The sequence below is a fragment of the Physella acuta genome, unplaced genomic scaffold (assembly GCF_028476545.2).
Source record: "Physella acuta isolate Inbredline_101_S28 unplaced genomic scaffold, ASM2847654v3 ptg000138l, whole genome shotgun sequence".
Lineage (NCBI taxonomy): Eukaryota > Metazoa > Mollusca > Gastropoda > Physidae > Physella > Physella acuta.
The window spans coordinates 1090467-1114201 of NW_026731657.1; the positions used below are offsets into that span (position 1 = coordinate 1090467).

Below are 23735 nucleotides of genomic sequence, written 5' to 3' on the forward strand. Positions count from 1 at the left end.
TTTTGTTTAACTCAGAAAACAATTTGTGTCTATCTTCAATACTTTTATGTGATCACAATTCTCCACATTACAGAGTAGCCTCGCCCTAACCGCTACCAACTAACCCCTTACAATCATTCACCCCAGCTTTTATAGCGCATTCGATCTGGGATAATAATACATAAACAACCAGTGTTAAGAATACTCTAGGGTAAACTCAACTCACAAACGCACTCTCCCTTTATTCTAGATTATTCTAGCCTCTTTCTATCTAACCTACAGCTGCCCCGTAACAACTGCCTATCCCGTATTATGTAAATGTCTCTATTATTGTCTTCATTTTTTTTTCGCTGATAAAAAACATAAATATATATGAATCATATCCTACAGTTCTAACCCCATGACTGTGGCATGTTATTTTCTCAATATATGACAGTCATTTACTTTTCTTATGTAAGCACTTAGTTAATCTTACGTTTTATTATAGTTTTGATTTTACCAATAAACACGTTTATATACCAATAGTAATAACCTCCCACTGTACTGTTACATGCTATAATTAATGTTTTCAAGGGAGACAATGCAAATATGCAACAATTAGCAAGCCGAGTAAAATATACGAAATTGTATAATTAATCACCTTTTAATTTAAACACATAGATAATTATTCAGTTGAAAAACATAATTGTATACAACGATCTGCAAAATATTTAGTTATAATCTGATTAATTATCAAAACATTTGTTGTAATTGCAAACAATGAAAACCTTATGTTTGTATTTAACATTTTTTAAAGAATTGCAATGAAATCCAATACAGCGACTGTTTGTTTGAATTTTAAGTATTACAATTTGTTCTAAAACTATTAGTTAACATGTAACACGGCTAAAACGGAAGCACTCATCAGGAAACCAATAACAAGTCCCTCAAAGCCGTCAGTCAAACCAACAACCTCCACTACTATTGAAGCGAAGTCACCAGTTGGACATTCAACCGCAACAACAAATTTCCCTTTGACCGAAAGTAGCAATTTTACGCTATTTCCCATTTCCCAAAAAAAAAACGAATGTAAATTTATAAAGTACTAATAATATTCCGCGTTATTATGCACTTTTATTTGGCGTTCACTTGGCGTGCAATTATTTTTTCTATAAGATTTTATTCTATTTTTAAAAGTTTAAGTATTTAAAATGGATTAAAAAAAATTCATAAAAAACGGTTTAATAACAAGCATGTGTGTACTAATGCACTAAAAAGTAGAAAATAAATTATAGACTACTCTTTAAATAACTATAAAGAAAAGCGTGGGTCACTTTAGTATCCAGTAGATACCTTTAATAATGTTTAGGAAGAGACCCACGCTTTTCTTTATAGTTATTTAAATAGTAGTCTATAATTTATTTTCTACATTTTAATGCATAAGTACATACAAGCTTATTATTAAAACGTTTTTTTTAGTATGGGAGAAGTATAGTAATCGTGTAAAATATCGAATTGTGACGTCGTTAATGGACAATACCTTATACAACTTGTACGATAAGCAGAACTAGAGGTCAGGTACACAAGGAAGACTTACGTCTGTATTGTGTTATGTGTATTAATATGATTGCAAAGTACATACTACATGTTTTCAATTATTATAATGAACACAACACATGTTAATCGGATGAAAGCTTTGTGGGGTCAAATCATAGTTTTATAAGCGTCTAAATTATGCGGGGAGTGGGGATCGTCTATTGTTGGTAAGTGTGAGGGTAGAGGTCGGGGTGTAGAAGGGTGTGGGAATTAATTTCATGATTTTGGTTGATGTTATAAATGGATGACCCGAGCTCCTGTGATTATTTAACATATAATGTTAGCGAGTTTAGTATAATTGTATTTAATTATTTATTTATTTTTAGCAAGATTAGTATTTTTTTTTTTTTTTTTTAATATTTATTTATTGAATACAGTGGGACAATCGACAATACAGAACAACACAAAAAATGCTCAGCGTTTGAAAACATTCACAATATGGCATATCAATGTCAGTTTTGTAGCAATTGGATTCACGTAACATCAATGTCAATATTAAGGAGATATATGATTCACATCTGTGAGATTCAAATCTTAGAGAACTTGATCCTGGCTTCAACTCCTTTTGTTCTTGTTTTCACTATGTAAAAGCCATCTTCTATAAATCTTTCTACTGTTATCTCGATGTCTCCAACTTTTTCAATTTCTATCAGGCCTGTGGGCGTAGACTTGAGGGTTGCCTTCATGGGTTTACCCATCATGTGCATTGCCTCAATTTCTTCGTTCTCTGGATATTTCGTTACAATGACCTTCTCTCCAACAGTAGTCGTGATGGTCCAATGACCAATCGCTGCCAGACTTTGAGATCTCAACTTCTGGGTTGTGTTCTCTGGCCATTTCCTTCACCTGTTCAGGTACACAAATAGCATCCATGTAAGTATTCAAGTTCTCCATGGATTCGTATCTCCAGTTTCCTATCAGAGCTTCAGCCATTCTTATTGTGTACAGTAGCTAACTAGGGATCTTGTGCGCGCTACTCTTCTTTATGTATGAAAGTAAACAATAGATAGCATCGATTGTCTTTTAAATGGGAAAAACTTAAAGCACTCGTTTTTGTCTTGGAAATGAGTTCAAATATTTAAATACAGTACAATCATACACCTAAATACTCATTAAATTATCTTGTTCTGCCAATGTTATACTTCATTACTTCCCTTTCAAACTTTCGGAGCAAACAAATGTATCGCTAAATAGTAAAATACTTGTTTGCATAGGTATAATAAAACAACAATTTTTAGACTACAGTGTACCTAATCACTTAGACACATTTAGAATGAACAAATATAGAAACTATGTAACTAGCTAAGATACGTGCCCGCTAAGTTGTGAGTAGGTCAGATGTAGCTCAATATAAAGTTGTGAGCAGGTCAGATGTAGCTTAATATATAGTTGTGAGCAGGTCAGATGTAGCTCAATATAAAGTTGTGAGCAGGTCAGATGTAGCTTAATATATAGTTGTGAGCAGGTCAGATGTAGCTCAATATAAAGTTGTGAGCAGGTCAGATGTAGCTCAATATAAAGTTGTGAGCAGGTCAGATGTAGCTCAATATAAAGTTGTGAGCAGGTCAGATGTAGCTCAATATAAAGTTGTGAGCAGGTCAGATGTAGCTCAATATAAAGTTGTGAGCAGGTCAGATGTAGCTCAATATAAAGTTGTGAGCAGGTCAGATGTTGTTCAATATAAAGTTGAGAGCAGGTCAGATGTAGTTCAATATAAAGTTGTGAGCAGGTCAGATGTAGCTCAATATAAAGTTGTGAGCAGGTCAGATGTAGCTCAATATAAAGTTGTGAGCAGGTCAGATGTAGCTCAATATAAAGTTGTGAGCAGGTCAGATGTAGCTCAATATAAAGTTTTCAGCAGGTCAGATGTAGCTCAATATAAAGTTGTGAGCAGGTCAGATGTAGCTCAATATAAAGTTGTGAGCAGGTCAGATGTAGCTCAATATAAAGTTGTGAGCAGGTCAGATGTAAAGTTCCGAGCAGGTCAGATGTAAAGTTGTGAGCAGGTCAGATGTAGCTCAATATAAAGTTGTGAGCAGGTCAGATGTAGCTCAATATAAAGTTGTGAGCAGGGCAGATGTAGCTCAATATAAAGTTGTGAGCAGGGCAGATGTAGCTCAATATAAAGTTGTGAGCAGGTCAGATGTAGCTCAATATAAAGTTGTGAGCAGGTCAGATGTAGTTCAATATATAGTTGTGAGCAGGTCAGATGTAGCTCAATATAAAGTTGTGAGCAGGTCAGATGTAGCTTAATATATAGTTGTGAGCAGGTCAGATGTAGCTCAATATAAAGTTGTGAGCAGGTCAGATGTAGCTCAATATAAAGTTGTGAGCAGGTCAGATGTAGCTCAATATAAAGTTGTGAGCAGGTCAGATGTAGCTCAATATAAAGTTGTGAGCAGGTCAGATGTAGCTCAATATAAAGTTGTGAGCAGGTCAGATGTAGCTCAATATAAAGTTGTGAGCAGGTCAGATGTTGTTCAATATAAAGTTGAGAGCAGGTCAGATGTAGTTCAATATAAAGTTGTGAGCAGGTCAGATGTAGCTCAATATAAAGTTGTGAGCAGGTCAGATGTAGCTCAATATAAAGTTGTGAGCAGGTCAGATGTAGCTCAATATAAAGTTGTGAGCAGGTCAGATGTAGCTCAATATAAAGTTTTCAGCAGGTCAGATGTAGCTCAATATAAAGTTGTGAGCAGGTCAGATGTAGCTCAATATAAAGTTGTGAGCAGGTCAGATGTAGCTCAATATAAAGTTGTGAGCAGGTCAGATGTAAAGTTCCGAGCAGGTCAGATGTAAAGTTGTGAGCATGTCAGATGTAGCTCAATATAAAGTTGTGAGCAGGTCAGATGTAGCTCAATATAAAGTTGTGAGCAGGGCAGATGTAGCTCAATATAAAGTTGTGAGCAGGGCAGATGTAGCTCAATATAAAGTTGTGAGCAGGTCAGATGTAGCTCAATATAAAGTTGTGAGCAGGTCAGATGTAGTTCAATATAAAGTTGTGAGCAGGTCAGATGTAGCTCAATATAAAGTTGTGAGCAGGTCAGATGTAGCTCAATATAAAGTTGTGAGCAGGTCAGATGTAGCTCAATATAAAGTTGTGAGCAGGTCAGATGTAGCTCAATATAAAGTTTTCAGCAGGTCAGATGTAGCTCAATATAAAGTTGTGAGCAGGTCAGATGTAGCTCAATATAAAGTTGTGAGCAGGTCAGATGTAGCTCAATATAAAGTTGTGAGCAGGTCAGATGTAGCTCAATATAAAGTTGTGAGCAGGTCAGATGTAGCTCAATATAAAGTTGTGAGCAGGTCAGATGTAGCTCAATATAAAGTTGTGAGCAGATCTGATGTAGCTCAATATAAAGTTGTGAGCAGGTCAGATGTAGCTCAATATAAAGTTGTGAGCAGGACAGTTGTAGCTCAATATACACTTGTGAGCAGGGCAGATGTAGCTCAATATAAAGTTGTGAACAGTTCAGATGTAGCTCAATATAAAGTTGTGAGCAGGTCAGATGTAGCTCAATATAAAGTGTTGTGAGCAGGTCAGATGTAGCTCAATATAAAGTTGTGAGCAGGTCAGATTTAGCTCAATATAAAGTTGTGAGCAGGTCAGATGTAGCTCAATATAAATTTGTGAGCAGGTCAGATGTAGCTCAATATAAAGTTGTGAGCAGGTCAGATGTAGCTCAATATAAAGTTGTGAGCAGGTCAGATGTAGCTCAATATAAAGTTGTGAGCAGGTCAGATGTAGCTCAATATAAAGTTGTGAGCAGGTCAGATGTAGCTTAATATAAAGTTGTGAGCAGGTCAGATGTAGCTCAATATAAAGTTGTGAGCAGGTCAGATGTAGCTTAATATAAAGTTGTGAGCAGGTCAGATGTAGATCAATATAAAGTTGTGAGCAGGTCAGATGTAGCTCAATATAAAGTTGAGAGCAGGTCAGATGTAGCTCAATATAAAGTTGTGAGCAGGTCAGATGTAGCTCAATATAAAGTTGTGAGCAGGTCTGATGTAGCTCAATATAAAGTTGTGAGCAGGTCAGATGTAGCTCAATATAAAGTTGTTAGCAGGTCAGATGTAGCTCAATATAAAGTTGTGAGCAGATCTGATGTAGCTCAATATAAAGTTGTGAGCAGGTCAGATGTAGCTCAATATAAAGTTGTGAGCAGGACAGTTGTAGCTCAATATACACTTGTGAGCAGGGCAGATGTAGCTCAATATAAAGTTGTGAACAGTTCAGATGTAGCTCAATATAAAGTTGTGAGCAGGTCAGATGTAGCTCAATATAAAGTTGTGAGCAGGTCAGATGTAGCTCAATATAAAGTTGTGAGCAGGTCAGATGTAGCTCAATATAAAGTTGTGAGCAGGACAGTTGTAGCTCAATATACACTTGTGAGCAGGGCAGATGTAGCTCAATATAAAGTTGTGAACAGTTCAGATGTAGCTCAATATAAAGTTGTGAGCAGGTCAGATGTAGCTCAATATAAAGTTGTGAGCAGGTCAGATGTAGCTCAATATAAAGTTGTGAGCAGGTCAGATGTAGCTCAATATAAAGTTGTGAGCAGGTCATATGTAGCTCAATATAAAGTTGTGAGCAGGTCAGATTTAGCTCAATATAAAGTTGTGAGCAGGTCAGATGTAGCTCAATATAAATTTGTGAGCAGGTCAGATGTAGCTCAATATAAAGTTGTGAGCAGGTCAGATGTAGCTCAATATAAAGTTGTGAGCAGGTCAGATGTAGCTCAATATAAAGTTGTGAGCAGGTCAGATGTAGCTCAATATAAAGTTGTGAGCAGGTCAGATGTAGCTTAATATAAAGTTGTGAGCAGGTCAGATGTAGCTCAATATAAAGTTGTGAGCAGGTCAGATGTAGCTTAATATAAAGTTGTGAGCAGGTCAGATGTAGATCAATATAAAGTTGTGAGCAGGTCAGATGTAGCTCAATATAAAGTTGAGAGCAGGTCAGATGTAGCTCAATATAAAGTTGTGAGCAGGTCAGATGTAGCTCAATATAAAGTTGTGAGCAGGTCTGATGTAGCTCAATATAAAGTTGTGAGCAGGTCAGATGTAGCTCAATATAAAGTTGCGTGAGAGTATAATGTGGCAAGCATTAATACACTCTTTATTCAAGGTATTAACACTGACATATAAGCAGCCATCACAGTGATTACGTCATTTCACTACTCGACATTTTGACAAAGTTTAAAGTGTACTATCTGTTAAGTGTTCTGTACAGAGGTCTTACCTGTGTCCGCAGCTTTTCCTAACGTTAGTCAGGTACCCATCTGAGCTGGGTTATCAAATGTATTTGTACAGGCACGTTATCATATGCAAATAGTTAAAACAATACATTAAATAAATTTGTGATTGAATGTTGTGATCGAGTATATTAAATATGTGAGATATAAATAATATAATGTATAGCTTTGTTTTCATAAGAAGGGGAGGAAAATACTTCCTTGAGTTACGCTGTATTTCCACTGTTGTTTCCCTTTGACTGGTCAAATTTACCATGATTAGTGAGTGATTTTTGGATTTCTAAGCAGCGTCTGGTATTCACATATTGTTGAGGTATGAAATCATGAAATAAATAACAGCTTCAGGTAAGTAAATCTGTTTATATTCCCCCGTGTCTTACATTGTCGAACTAATAACAAATTGCACATATTAATTTCCTGTCACATTAACAACATCCTCTCGGTGAACTCGCTTTCGTGATTGTATAAGTAGATGTTGCTGCTATTACAATTTAAAGCGTCTTGTGAATCTCAGCTAAGTTACTTGCATCAAAACTACGAGAATAGCACGTGAAAGGTGGGGGTCGTAAAATACTTTGTTGATCACTTCCCCCATCTGTTGGCTCTGATCTGTATATGATGTAGGAAGGTGAAGATGAACATGATACATTTTAGAGAGCATCAACTGCAACGTTTTCCTAGCTGTTTAAAAACTCTAAGTATTGTGTTTGTAACCGTGTTTTTATGTAACTTTCTCTGGACAAATGTTAATGTATAACTGTAATTGTTACATAGATAACCGAAATATAATCTCGTATCAAAATATGTTTTTGTTTCATTATCATCAATAGAACTAGACTTGCCCAAAACATGAGCAACCAAACGTCCTTGAGATAATTAAAAAAAAACAGACTGGATCAAGATATTATTTTCAACTAGTGGTTTCTGAAAACATAGTTTCAAATAAAAGTTATTGACTGTGGTTATGGAAAATGGACAATAGGCGTTGATTAAAAGGAAGATCACAATATTTTAAGGCAATTAAATCATTTTTATTTTGAGCACTTAGTAACTCAAATTATCGATCATAGTAAACTGTACATGCCTCAGTAATGATTATTTTTCAAACTCACAGATACCATGTACTTCTAAACTGTGAAGACTACATGGTCCACTGAACCTGATCTCCATGTTTCATACATTGATAATGTGCTGCCCAGATAAAGATTTGAAGTCAAAAAGGCCATTTATATATACATGTGACAAGAATTCAATACTGGCTACAATGCAAAACTAAACTTGAATATAGGCAAATGGTAGCGAGAGCTCACATTTAGGGATTATATCAAAGAAATATCACCTCAAGACCTGGTCGTAGAGGCAAGAATTTCACTTCAATCCCACCAGAAGTTGATAAATCAAAGGAAGAAAAACGCAGGAGATATGCACAATGGACAATAAAAAAAAAAAAAAAATAAGCTGAGTACCCCAAAATATGGAAGATAATTGTGAATGCATTACTTATTGGGCTTAAAATATAATATTTGATGAATGGTGGAAAGCCTACGAAGGGGTTAATTTTTCAAGATGACCGCCGTTGTCATAGTTACCAGGATTTTTTCACCACCTTTTTATAGTGAAAATGCAAATGCAGATGTAGGCCTATCTTTAAAAAGCTGTAAAGAAATAATTGTTTTATAACGAGTATATTTTTTTTTTTACCGGCGCCTACCCACAATGATTAAAATATTTTTTAAAAAATGATAACATTAATTGGTATTAAGAAACGCTTAAGCAAATGTACATAATCTAACTAGATCTACAAGACACAGACACAACGTGTGAAGCCACTGACATTGTAATGACAGGAGAATATTAAGGATATGGATTGTTTTGTTTGGAGAGTAAAAGCTGTATCGTCTGCCAAGGCTAAAATTGTGTTCGATAAGTTTGGTATGTCTATTGCTCTAATTCATTTATTGTACCTAATGCTTTCTAAGATGAGTTCTAATGCGAGTATGTAAAGGGATGTGAGGTGGTGGGGGGGGGCATTGTCTAATTAATTTTAGGATCTATCAGTAGGTGGGTGTGTGGTTTGTAAAATATGATCTTTATCCAAATTGTTTTCTTTGAGAATTGTGTGAAGATATGTGTGCGCTACTCGGTGGAAATTTTTCTCCTGCTCTAAGATGAGTATGCATGCTGGGGTGTTTTTATCGTTTGTACACTAAATAATATCTCTAATTAGGTGATTGTGAATGTGTATTTTCCTCCATATGATATTGCATTGTTGGTCAACATGAATTAACTTGTGTGTGAATGGTTCTATTTTGGCAATCTAGGATTTTGGTATAATTGTATAGTAGGATGTTAAAAATATAAGTAGGTCTATAAATGTGGGTTAAATTAGGGTCAGTCTGGGATTTCCGAAGAAATGTTATAACAGATGTGTTAAAAATTTTATCGCACCGTTCAAAGAGGAAAAAAATGTCAATGATAGCTACACGAATAGGGTTCTATCAGTTGTGAAATTTTAAAAATAATTCTACATCAACAAAAAGACATCAAAACATCGATCATTCAGACTTCATCAAATGTCTTCTAAATGTGTAACACATATCGCAACTGTGTTTAAACTATAATGGCATAGCCATTTTATATAGAAAGCAAGGACACATATTAAATTTTTTATCATTTTCCAATTAATAATAGAATATGTTAAAGATTGTATGCTTTTAGAAGCAAAACATTGTGTCTCTTTTATTTGAATTATTTCTAATGCCTTAAATATACTCAATTTGTCAATTAAACACCAAATTATTTCCCTTGCAAACTTTCAAAATAGGAATTAAATGTTTGTGTGAACTAAAATAACATGTACACTGCAGTAAGCCTAATCTAGTATACACATTTAAAATGAACTAAAATAGAAAATATCTAACCATGTAAAATATGCATCTGCTACTTTGGGAGCGGGTCAGATGTAGCTCAATATAAAGTTGTGTGTGAGTTCAATATTGAAGACCATATGTTGATACAATCCTCAATCAAGTTATTGAAACTGTCATTTAAAGCATTCATCACATTGGTCTGAGAAGTCGAGCGATTGATTGCACCATTTAAATTATCGACCTTTTGGCGAAGATCATCGTGGTCTATATGTCACTGGTTCTGTACGGATGTCTTAGCTGTGGCTGCAGTTTTTCCTAACGTTAGTCAGGTACCCATCTGAGCTGGGTGGACTTAAGGGCGTCCTACATATATGACATAATGTTTGGTTAACTTAATTGTCAGTTCTGCTACATTGAAACATCCAGGTGGTCAACTCGCTAGTTTGTTTGGAAAATATACATTGATGTTATTATTTTGTTTCATATAAACAACAAACCTCGGCAAACTTATCTGAATTAAAATGTTACAAGAGGTAGCACGTGAAATGTGTGAGTCGCTATTGAGTTCGTTCATCACTTCCCCCTTCTGTTGACACGCGGCTCTCCCTATGATGCAGGAAGGTAAACAACAACATCATGTCTTTCAGTTAGCATAAACTTTGTTAATTCTTTTTTCTGGTTTTTAGAATTCAGTTGAACGACACGTTAATTGTATTGTTCACTTCAAGGTGTCGGGATGTGACAGTTAGCAAAGAACAATTATGTTTGCGAATATTGTTATTTAATTGATGTACGTTTGATTTGTTGTTTTTTTTTTGTACAAAAAAAAACTTTTCAAGAAAAAAACCAAACAGCAATACTGTTATTAAAAAGTAATGAAACACCATAATTTTGTGTATGTTTTATTTTCTTCAAATTGCATTGTATGTTCAAACTAAAAAAAAACAACTAAAACTGCGTTTGCAATCAAGTTTTTTGTTTTTCAATTATGTATGTGGCCAACATTCCGAAGTTCTTACTGGTTACAAATTATTTAAGCAGAACAATAAAACACTGTTAAATATTAATGTCTACTATATAAGTTATATGAGTATATTATATTATATTATATTATGTCAGTTTATTACATGTAACATGCAACATTAACCTAAGTAGACAATATGTGTTCATGAAAATAAAATATTGTGTACTGTTATTTGTTTTTTTTTTTTAATATCGTCCTGCTTTGCTTTAGAATTACTACAAATATATAATGTAATAAAGACATGTAGTCATTTACCTCTATTTATTTTAATGTGTAATAGTGTTTGATAGTTAATAGTTCTAATGATGTTTCATTTTTTTACAAGCTTTTATTTAACTCACTTCTTCTGTCGTCAGTCGTCAGCCGACAGTCTGTCTGTCTAGATCGAAACGCAGGAGTGAAAATTCGGACACTTCTACTTGACCGATACGATTCACATTTGACACGTGGGTCAAGACATGAAGACAATCCAATCTGAAATTAAATTTGACTTAATTGGATGCCTAATACATTTTTATGAATTAATTAAAATTTGGACCGAATTAGTAGGCATGTCTATCCAACCACACCACACGTGTCATCACGTTCAATAGCTGCGCCATCAGGTTTAATAGCTGCGCCATCACGTTCAATAGACGCGCAATGGTTTTAGTCATGTAACACTATCTATATATATATAATTCTCTTCTGGGAGACGCTAGAAAACAAGCTGTAAACGCGCTCCCTACCATCCCCACCCCTACATGGTCTTAGTGAGCTGTGGTTCACGCTATGTTTACCTTCGTGGAGTCGGGTTTAGTGACGGCTATTAGGGGCAGATAATTTAGTTTAAATCGATTTTAAACGTTAGGGGGGGGGGGGTTATGGTCCTTAACGAGCTACTTATAGTGTTTTAAAGAAATATTTTCAGTGTCAGCGTTGGTACTGTCGAATTCACAAATTATGAATTACTGAAAAGTAGAAAAAACAACAACTAAATAGCGGCGCATGTTATGCCGCGGGCCGGCTCGTTGTAATTAAAACATGTAAAGTACTGAAAAAAAAATTCATAAAAAACGTTTTAATAACAAGCTTTTATGTAATGATGCACTAAAAAGTAGAAAATACATTATACACTACTATTTAAATTACTATAAAGAAAAGCGTGGGTCTCTTCTCAAAAATTAGTAAAGGTATCCAATAGGTACTAAAGTACTAAAGTGACCCACGCTTTTATTTATAGTAATTTAAATAGTAGTGTATACTTTATTTTCTACTTTTTAGTGCATCATTACATACAAGCTTGTTATTAAAACGTTTTTTTTATGAATTTAAAAAAAAATAAAATAAATATATAATGTTTTATTTGCTCGTTTTATAAAGTGTGTTAGTAAAGCTATGTTTTGGTAATATGTAGGCCTATATGTTAATTAGCGATGTCCTATTGGTTGCACTACAATTTGTATATATGTCCAGCTTCTGTGTAATTGTGTCCGTCAGTCTCGTCAAAGTGAAGCCGTATAGTTTGAGTTTGTCTGTCACTATAATTGGGGTGTCATATTGTGTCTTACCAATACGTTTCCTAGAATGTTTTATTTCTATGCAATGATGTAACCATCCCTGCCTATTAGTATTATGTAAATATCTCTACTACTATCTTAATTTATTAATTTATCTTTGGTATTTTAAAATATTAATCACTATAAAGCTCACTTAAGAACATTGTTTGAATAGACTTATTCATATGTATTTAAAAAAAGTAAACAAACCCAACACAATTTTAATATAAACAGCAAAACAAAAACAATAAAATTTAAAAAATTGAAACATTAATAAAGCAATGCAAAAATTTACCGAATCATTCATATTTTCTTACATTGTGTTATTTTGTAAACGTGCCCGACTTGTTTGTTTAATAAATATTTATTTACACGGCTGGTGGTATAAACTTGGAATAGTAAAATGGGGAACGGGAAGTAATTAGTAAAATATATCTATTGTTAACAGAGACAGTTGAATAGAAGACTTTGCATTTATACATGCTCCCCCTCACAGAGATAGTAAATAGAAGACATTACACTGTGAAATAGTCACTATATTGGCGTTTCCAATCAATTGAATCATCACTGAGATTGACTTTAACATTGACGATTTAGACAATAATAAAGATATATATTTTTTTAATCTAGGGATAAGCAACTTCTGCCTTTGTTGTGGTCATGGATGATACTTGCCTCCTCCTCCCCTAAATTGATATGACACCTCACTCTATCAAACCCCTTCCTCAAAATTACATTACACAACTGTTTATTGTGGGGTTTTTAATGTTTTTTCTTCTTAAATCTTAAATATACTCGACTTTCTTAACAATGCAAACTAAAAGTTAAAATTCATTTTCTAGTTTTTACTGCAAACAACGTTGTTGTCCATTGTTTTCTCTACATCGTCACCAAACCTTCCTCTTCTACCCCTTCCCCTCTCCAGATATGTCGTTATGTTTAGACGATCCCTTATATATCTGGTACTCTGTTGTAAGCGAAAGATGCATATGGTTCAACACATTATGCGCTCTATTTTTAATAGTGAAGCCAAACATTACACATTACCAAGAAAAGGATGGCAATGTACATATTTCTTGGTAATTTGAAGACAATTTTCTTTTCTAAAATCAATGGGGAAATAAACATGTATTGTTATTTGAAGTGAATAATTTTTTTTTTTTTTTTTTTTTTTTTTTTTTTTTTTTTTTCACATATTACTCTGATTATTGCATGATTTTAAGTAGAAAAAATATTCTCAAAGTAGACATTCACTCTCAAGCACCCAAAATAATAAAGACAACTTTACACTGGGGGGAAAAAAATTAAAAATAAATGCCAGCTGGAATAAACATGTTCAATGGACAGTAAATGCAGTGGAGATTCAAAAAGGCTAAAATGTACGTACAAAAATGTAAACAAAAATATTTTAAACTAAATAACAGCTAAAACTCATTCTTTTAAAAAATTTACTGCACTGAAACAGACCACTTTCATTTTCACTTAACACATGTAGGCCTACTGGTTTCCAGGTTACTCAAAAAGCCATGTGTACACTTTAAAAAAATCTCCAGTAAATGCTAATCTAGAAACAATTATCAGAAATATTCTCAATATAATACTACTGTGAATTGTACCCATGGGCATGGTATTGATCTGTACTAATTTATTGAAAGCTTCATATTAAAATTACAATTTAAAGCAACAACACAATGTAAACATTATAAAAGTATATAAAATATGCAGAAATAAACCTAAAAGTGGCTGACTAAGTAGCAAATAAACATTTGCTATCTTACAATTTATACAAGGGAATGTTTAAAAAATCTTACATGTATACAATTTCAAGTGTAGGATAAAATTAAAACAGCATTGAAATTTTAACTTTACAACAAAGGATGGTCATGATTTATTTCCTGCATAGCTGTCACCTTTTATTTTAGATAGCACTTTACACTAATCAATGCCGACCAAAACACTGAGTATGTCAATGCATCTTATACTAAACTTTTGACCCAAAGTATTTGTAGAATTTTAAAGGGGGAGTGGTAGTTCAGGATAATTTAATGTAAGGTGAATATCTCGAGTATGTCGTATTATTGCTTACATGGCACATATGTAATTAAAGTAAAACATTACAAAATAAGGAGATCGGTGTTTGCGTTACGATAACTCATGTTTCATAATCAAATGTATTGTAATGCTAAATTTGTTTGTTTTTTTATTGTTTCCAAAAGTAAAAAAAAAAGCATGCACTTAATGCAATGTTACTTTAATATATTGTATCGGGTTCAAAATAATTTTTATAGTATGTCCCTCAACCGGCCGCTATTATTAGATTGCACGTGAAATTTGAGATACCAACAGCAACAATTGTAGTGCCAGAGCTTTATTGTTATTGGGTTCATCATCACGTGGTCATCACGTGTTCATTAGGCTACGTAAACAATTATCATCACTTTAATTGTATTGTTGTGTTTCAGATAAACTGAAATATAAATGTAGTGTAACTATCTTTCATGTTTAATTGTACATGTGCCAATGTAAGCGTCCCAATAACATGTCTTCTGTTTTATTTTCGGAGTGCAGTTGTCTTCACGGCTCACTAGTTAATCGTCCATCAAACGTAAATGTATGTTGGCCAATCACTAATTAAATGAGGTTAGTGGACGGGATCAGTCGGTTTATTTCTAATAAACACTTTAGTCTAACATGTATAGTTTTTTTTATACAATAGAAGATGTCTTAACATGTATCAGCCGCCATTTCCAACCACTTATCCCCATATATTATGTCCTACCTACCCAGTGTTGCATATTTATGTGAAGAAAGCATTTGTATTCAGACTAGAGACTAAATATTATCAGGAGCTAGTTGAGATGGCCGAAGTGTAAGAGAGAATATAAGATTAACTTTGTGTAAATACAGAAACACAATAATATATTTTGAAATGGACTTGTGTTTGATTTTAAACACTGTGCCTGTCTATATGCAATTTAAAAAATATGTCTACATTGTATGTATCATATCACTCATACCATTTCGTATGTGCATCGCAAGTAACACGTAATAATTTGGTTGTTACATGCATGTCAGGAACTTATCGATTTCAGGAGAACTAAACACAATCAACACAGCATTGAAAACGCCCAACTATCTTCATTAACTCATCTTCAGGCAATAATGTTATATGTATTATTTTAATATTGGGTGCTCTAAAATAAATATATATTATTTTGATTTGGTATTTTAAACGAGCATTTCACAATTACCATATTAACTTTTTCTAACAAAGAACGGGAGACAACTCAAAGACACAAAATCCGACTTCTAGATAAATAAACCAATCTAATTAAAAAACAATACATTCATTCGATGCATGATCCATTGATATTAATAAGTTTATTATTATGTATCTAAACATACTTTGTTGACGTTGAACAATGAATAAATGCTGTTCATACATTTAAAAAACTAACAGCTTCTACTTATTTCATGTAAATTTCAAGGATATGTAAATTAAAAAGATTTAAATACGATCACTTATTTCAATAATTTGGTAGCCAAATAATTGTTTTTGCTGATTTGTAAGTGATGTGAATACATCTGCTCTAAACTATAAATATTATGAGCGAAAAGATTAATCCGAGGCTGTTTAAATTTTAACATAATGAAGTAAATGAGAAATAAAATGTGTCTTCAAACTCAGTTGAAAAGAACAGAGATAAGATGTAACTAAGTTGGTGCTTACCGAAAGATGGTTTTTTACATAAGTCAAGCTATTTAAATAGATGGAGGCGGGGGGGGGGGGGGGTTATCCATCGTTATCAGGTGACTACCTGAATATTGACCCGTGCTTAAACACGACAATACTATTAAAAAAGACGCAGCTGTTTACTCGACTACACAATGTATCTATATAATGCCATATCAAATAATCGTGTACAACATTCCACGATATTCACAATTCAAGATATCTGAAAGCTAAATCACATCCAACACACGCTATACCGAACTCACAGACATGTCCAATCAGGATATACAAAACTTTCATTATACACAATTAAATATGTAATACACAGTGGCGTAGCGAGGTCGGGTGTCACCCGGTGCGGCACTTAATGGTGTCACCCCCCAGAGGTGTAGCGACCCTTCCCGAGGACAAACTTTCAGATTTTCGATTTGCATCCCCCCCCCCCCATTAAACTCTCGATTTTCACCCCCCCCCCCCGCCTTCAAGTTTTCGATTTGCACCCCCCTCAAACTTTCGATTTGCACCCCCCCTCAAGTTTTTTTGCCTTGGTGTCACCCCCCTAAATGGTGTCACCCGGTGCGGTCCGCACCCCCCGCCCCACCCTCGCTACGCCCCTGGTAATACATCAAACACACGATATACACAAAGCACATGCTAAAATCCGAATATATCAAACTTACCATTATACAAAAGTCACGATTTAACAAACTCAGAATAGTCCCAACGTATGATATATCCACTACATGTATATAAATACAACTAACGATATATGGGGTTAAAAAAAAATACATTAAACCTAATACACATACAATTGAGATTATAATATTTTATTCATTAAAAGTGTGCTAGTTTTTACTTATAAATCTATATTCTACGAAATTAACCCGCATGTCACTAATGGTAGCCACTATGTCATCAATAATAAAACCACAGGTCACCAATTGCAGCCCATAGGTAACTAATTATAGCCCACGTGTCATCAATTGTAGTCCACAGGTCACCACCATTAGCCCACGTGTCTCTAACAGTAACCATCGTGTGTCTTAAAATTGCCAATGTATCACCCCACAATATATTTCACTATCGTCTCTAGAGAAAAAATCTCCTGACGCCCTCTTTTTACATGTACCCAACTCCAACATGTGAGATGAATAGTTAATGTAGAAGTAAGTAGAAGTCTAAAAAGCCCTAACCTAACTACGTATGCGATATGTATGGTTTATGTAGTAGAATATCATGTGATGGTAAACGCTCTAATTTATATACAAGAGATGTGCAACCAATCGAGAGATTGTGATCGGTGTAGTAAATTACACAGGTAGTTTAACAAATGTGATGATACAGAAATGCAAGTTATTTCTGAATAAAAATAGCTTTGTCTTAATAGATTTACAGACAAAATTATATGAGTTTTGCATTCAAGTTATATTGACAGAAACATTTGAATAACTTAGTATTTAAATAACGTAGGGTAATTTTAAAAAAAAAATATGAGTGTGTAAGTACACATCATTGTAATATTTTCCTACCTCATGCACTTTAAATAACAAGAATAGCATTTTAGCTGCACCAAATACCCAGTGTAGTGGTTAACAGTAGTTTATGTATGCTGTCTCGTAAACAATAATCAATATTGAGTAGATTTAGTATTTACTAGGATGATGAAATTTCATATATACGTATTTCATCAAAAGCGTAGATCCGTATCAACTTTTGAGCGATTTCCGATAACCGGAAGAGATACTTTTTCTACTTTGATTTTTTCAAAAGCCTATAACTTGAGTACTATTTTAGATAGATAAATAAAATTGCACATGTAAGTAAATGATCTAATTCTCTACCATCTATTAAATTTAGAGTAATTTACGTTTACTGAAAGTAGTAATTTACGCCATTTCCAATTTCTCAAAAAACGCATGTAAATTTATAAAGTACTAATAATATTGCGCACTATTGTGCACATCTTTATTTGGCGTTCACTTGGTGTGCAATTCTTTTTTCCGCGATATGTTATTCTATTTTTAAAAGTTTAAGTATTTTAAAATGGATTAAAAATCGTGTCTATATCCCGAGATCCCATCCCCTGTTGTTTTAATAAGAATATTCGAGAAAGTTTAGGGGAGATCACTCCCGGTTTATTTAAAAATATTTTAATCATTGTGGGTAGGTGCCGGTAAAAAAAAAAATATACTCGTTATAAAACAATTATTTCTTTACAACTTATTAAAGATAGGCCTACATCTGCATGTGCATTTTCACTATAAAAAGGTGGTGAAAAAAATCCTGGTAACTATGACAACTGCGGTCATCTTGAAAAATTAACCCCTTCGTAGGCTTTCCAACCATTTATCAAATATTATATTTTAAGCCCAATAAACAATGAATTCACAATCATCTTCCATATTTCGGGGTACTCAGCTTAATTTTTTTTTCTATTGTCCATTGTGCATAACTCCTGCGTTTTTCTTCCTTTGATTTATCAACTTCTGGTAGGTCTATAAATGTGGGTTAAATTAGGGTCAGTCTGGGATTTCCGAAGAAATGTTATAACAGATGTTTTAAAATTTTTATCGCACCGTTCAAACAGGAAAAAAATGTCAATGATGGCTACACGAATAGGGTTCTATCAGTTGTGAAGTTTTAAAAATAATTCTACATGCAGAGGTAAACATACAACATCAATCAATCAGACTTCATGAAATGTCTTCTAAATGTGTAACACATATCGCAACTGTGTTTAAACCATAATGGCATAGCCATTTTATATAGAAAGCAAGGACACATATTAAGGTTTTTATCATTTTTCAATTAATAATAGAATATGTTAAAGATTGTATGTTTTTAGAAACTAAACATTGTGTCTCTTGTATTTGAATTATTTCCAATGCCTTAAATGAACTAAAATAGAACATATCTGACCATATAAAATATGTATCTGCTACTTTGGGAGCGGGTCAGATGTAGCTCAATATAAAGTTGTGTGTGAGTTCAATATGGAAGACAATATGTTGATACAATCCTCAATAAAGCATTCACTACATTGGTCTGAGTAGTCGAGTGATTGATTGCCCCATTTGAATTCTCGGCCTTTTGACTAAGATCAAAGTGTTCTATATGTCACGGGTTCTGTACGGATGTCTTAGCTGTGGCCGCAGTTTTTTCTAACGTTAGTCAGGTACCCATCTGAAATCTTTGGACTTAAGGGCGTCCTACATATATGACATAATGTTTGGTTTACTTAGTTGTTAGTTCTGCTATCTTAAAGAAAAACTGAGTAGCCTATATGTATGTAAACAGAAGAGAGCTAAAATTTACCAGAATTGCCCGTATAACGGGTACCGATAACTAGTGAATAATAAACGAGAAATTGTATCAAAAGAAATAAATCGGGAGTGATCTCCCGTAAACTTTCTCGAATATTCTAATATGAAACTACGAGGGATGGCAACTCAGGACATAGACAATATATGTATTCCAATTTTGATTTACTTAAACTTTTTTATAATAGAACTAGCCATCGGTACCCGTTACACGGGCAATTCTGGTGAATTGATATGTCGGCATGTATAGACGATCCATTATATATATGCTACTCCTTTGTACGCTAAAATTGAAATGCATACAGCTCAACACATTATGGGTTCTACTTTTAATAGTAAAGCATAACAATACACATCGCCAAAAAATAGGATAGCAATGTACATTATTATTGGTAATTTGAAGTTTTCTGTTCTCAATATCAATTTTCTTTTAAAAGAATAGATACTACACCAAAGGAGCAATACAACGTAGATGGAACGATAGCCTCGAATGTTTTTCAAATAAGTAAAAAATAAAGCTGTTGTTCTATTTTTGTTAAATATGGCAGGTATTATGTTGATACACTCATGAATCAAGTTATTGAAACTGTCATTTAAATTAGTGGTCGGGGTAGTCGTGTTACTTATTGCACCGATTCTCTTCTCGACATTTTGACTAAGATCAAAGTGTATTATCTTCCATGGATTATGTACTGAGCCAGGTAACCCTACTGAATTGAGTGGACTAATTGCCCCGTTCATTTTCTTTTAAATAAATGTATTATAATTAATCATCAGTTATTTTGGATAAAATAGATCATAAATAATTACATATAGAACAACTTATGATAAAATATATCCAATTAACAACACATTGCTACCAATGTAACGGCAACACCAAAGACAAATATATACTATGTACACGTGTTTTTGTTTAGTTTAAACTATGAATTATATTTTCTTTTTTTTCTTTTTAAATAAGTACTGATATATTAAGAGAAAATAAAATGTAGGTCGCAATTAAAAAATGTAATACGTATATACGTATATATTAATTATACTCCCCATGCTCTAGTTGTGATTGCTATTGTATAAGGTTGGCACAGAAAATAACGTAGGCCCTACGCGTTATCTGCCCTGAAATATTACGGTACAGTAAACTGTAATTACTTGTTTAATACTTATTTGTATTGTTTTAATTAAACCCATGTCTGAACTAATGTGTATGTAACAGTATAATACACATTTAAAATCCCAATATTAAACAGCTGGTGGGTTACCAGCATTGATGTATTTCTTCAAAAGGAAATTTAACATTTTAACAAGACATGCATTTTTAAAATAACAAATAGGTTTTGGTTATGCCAAAAAATATAGTCTTGATGCTTTGACAATAAGTTGCTTATAGATACGGGTTATCCTGCTACTGGCGATTTGAACACATGGGCTTTGACTATAAGTGTTTGTAGGTAACGATGTTATTTTTTTTTTACCACATTGTCTTTGCTAAGATGTGGTTTGTCCACACATGTGTTTTATACATATAGGATATTTGAATTCACATGTTTTACTCATATGCAATTATTCCACATATATTTAAATAATCTAAAAAAAAATTAATTGAAGAGTTACAATTTATAACACTTTAATTAACATATAATTTTCCGATTAGGTCCGATTCTTTTTTCTCAAAATAAAGCACATGGGCCAACACACACACAAACACGAATAGGTGCTTCATATCATTATCTCCATAAATCAGTTAAAATATAATAATAAGCACAACTTTCATTTTAATCAAGTTGTATTAACAACACTCATACACATTCAAAATGTCTAACCTAATTAGTTTTTTGTTCATATCGATTTAAACCATTAATAAAATTAAAAAAAAAAAACGAATAAAGTAAGGTTATCTTAAGTTACTTTTAAAGACACCCGAAGTATTCTGTATATCTAAATTCCCATGGACAAACAAAATGGCTTTTTTACACATTCTACAGTGAGTGACCCGTACTATAATTGTGGTGACCCGTGGGTTACTGCTGGTTACCCGAGGGCTTTTGCTGGCGACCCGTGTGATCTACTGTGAGTGAATATTTCAATGTGATAACTGATCTAAGTTGTCTCAATAAAACAATAAATAACACGAGGGGAAACAATGAATTCAATTACCTTATTAAATTTCTTCTAAGCCGACACAAATGTAAACTCACTAAGTAATAAATAAAACAGTTGAGTTGTCGTTTTATTGCTAGATATGTTTAAAATACGATTTGGTGTAAGGTGATTATCTTGAGTATGTCGTGTGATTGATTACATGGCAAATGTGTAATTAAAGTCAAACGTTATAAAATCAGGAGATCAGTGTTTACGTAACGACAACTCACGTTTAATAGTACATGCTATTTTCATGCTAATTTGTTTTTATTGTTTCCAAAAGCAAAAGTGTAACAGCATGCACATTAATGCAATGTTGCTCTAATTTATTGTATCGGTTTAAAAAAAAAATGTGTATATTATGTCCTTCATCCGGCCGCCATATTAAGTGTATACAAACTTTAAAAAAATACCAAAAAAAAAATAATTTTCTTTAGATACACTAACTGCAACAATTGTGGTACCATATCTTTACTGTTATTGAGTTCATCATTACGTGGTCATCACATGGTCATTAGGCTAATTAAACAATTATCAACACTTTAACAACAATTCATTAAGTGGGACTTTTTTTTTTTTAAATCAATGGGAAGTCTTTTCAAAACAATTGATTTTGTTCTAAAATTGTTATGTCCCCGTGCATAAGGAGACTTGAATTTAAGTGAGATAAAACGAGAACGTACAAGTCATATTGTTCGTATTTTCAGGATCGTTAAACTGATCTAACAGGAACATTAATTTGAAGGTAGCAAGAGGAACTGGCAGGGGGGGGGGGTAAAGGTTTTGTCCAGGGGACGGCAACCTTTTGAGATGGAGGAGCGAAAAGTTACAATTTTAAAAATTTCTCAGGTTTTAAAGAGCCACTAGCATTTTTTTTTATTTCAATATTTATTGTTTCGTTAGGATTACTAAATAAATTTGACTTGTTATTTAAAATAAATAGCTTTATATGTGAAATAATATTTATTCAAATAAAAACATAACGCTTGTTTCGCCAGAATAATAAAATTAGAAATACATTTTAAAAAAAAATAAAGGAATCTCCCTATACGCTTTAGAAGCAGCTAACTTTTTTTTTTCTTTACGGACATCACCGACTCATGAGGTGTCTCCCATTAGCCAAGCAGGCCTCAGCACGGCTATATCCAACTAACTGGCTTGGGTATATGTTTGATTACCGTGTATCCGTCGCTTCTGTCCTTCGGTTCTCACAAGGCTTCTTATTTTCCCCACCACTGGACACAGGGTAGGGTCGTACCCCACCGTCCAGTACACGGCTTAACCGTAGGAAGCTTATAACTAAAAAGCTACGTCACTCACGTCAATGTAATGATTACTAACGGAAAGGGAAATGCATTCTGAATAAAAATAACATTCCCCATTTAACGATATTCGAAAAAGTCGGCACTTGAATTGTTGTCACGTGTCTGTCCCCAGCACGAATGTGGGGCTGGGCCTGGTGCCCAAGCTGCTGTCCGTATACTTTCTATTGCACATGTTCTCACTGTTCTCTGATGAGTTTTTTCTTCGGTTTAAGATTGTGTTTCTTTACAGTATAATTTTTATTATGGGTGATGAAAATGAAATAATATAAATATTGATATTTGTGAAAGGAGCTGAGGAGCCGCATTTTGACATCAAAGGAGCCGCATGCAGCTCGCGAGCCGCAGGTTGCCGACCCCCGGTTACGTCGATAGTAAAAGTTATTGTATAATTCTCAAGAGCAGGAATAAGTAATACTTAATTTAGACAACTTCATCTCAAGTGTTTAAAATACGTAACACACATCGTGAAAGTGTTAATATTTCACATACATATATATTTTTAAATACAAAACAAAGACAGTCTATAATTATTTTCAATAAAAATATTTAATTTAAAGTGTACATGTTTATACTTGTAAAAGAATATGTGTGTTTTGTTCTATTCGTTTCCAATATTAATATACTTGCTTTTTTTTAAATTTAATAGGTAATTACTTCCCCTACTAAAACTTTCAGAAGAAACAAACAATACAATATGCCTCTTACATTACTCAAAAAGACTAATATTAAAGTAAACGATTTTACTATAATCAGTGGCGTTGCGAGATCGGGTGTCACCCGGTGTGGCAGTTAATGGTGCCACCCCCCCCCCCCCCCCACAGGCGCAGCGACCCTTCCCGGGGACAAACTTTCATACTTTCGATTTGCTTTAAAACACTACCCCCCCCCTTTCCCCTAACCCCGACCCTACACCCCCCCCCCGTGAAAGCAGCCTCCTCTTAGTTATTTCTTAGTTACCTCCTGTAAGTTTAAAATCG

General features: G+C 33.7%; 1 pseudogene; it reads right to left on the reverse strand.

Moving 5' to 3' along the window:
• Positions 1 to 1915: 1915 nt before the first annotated feature.
• On the reverse strand, positions 1916 to 2528 carry LOC131935233 (uncharacterized; annotated as a pseudogene).
• Between the last annotated feature and the right edge of the window lie 21207 nt (positions 2529 to 23735).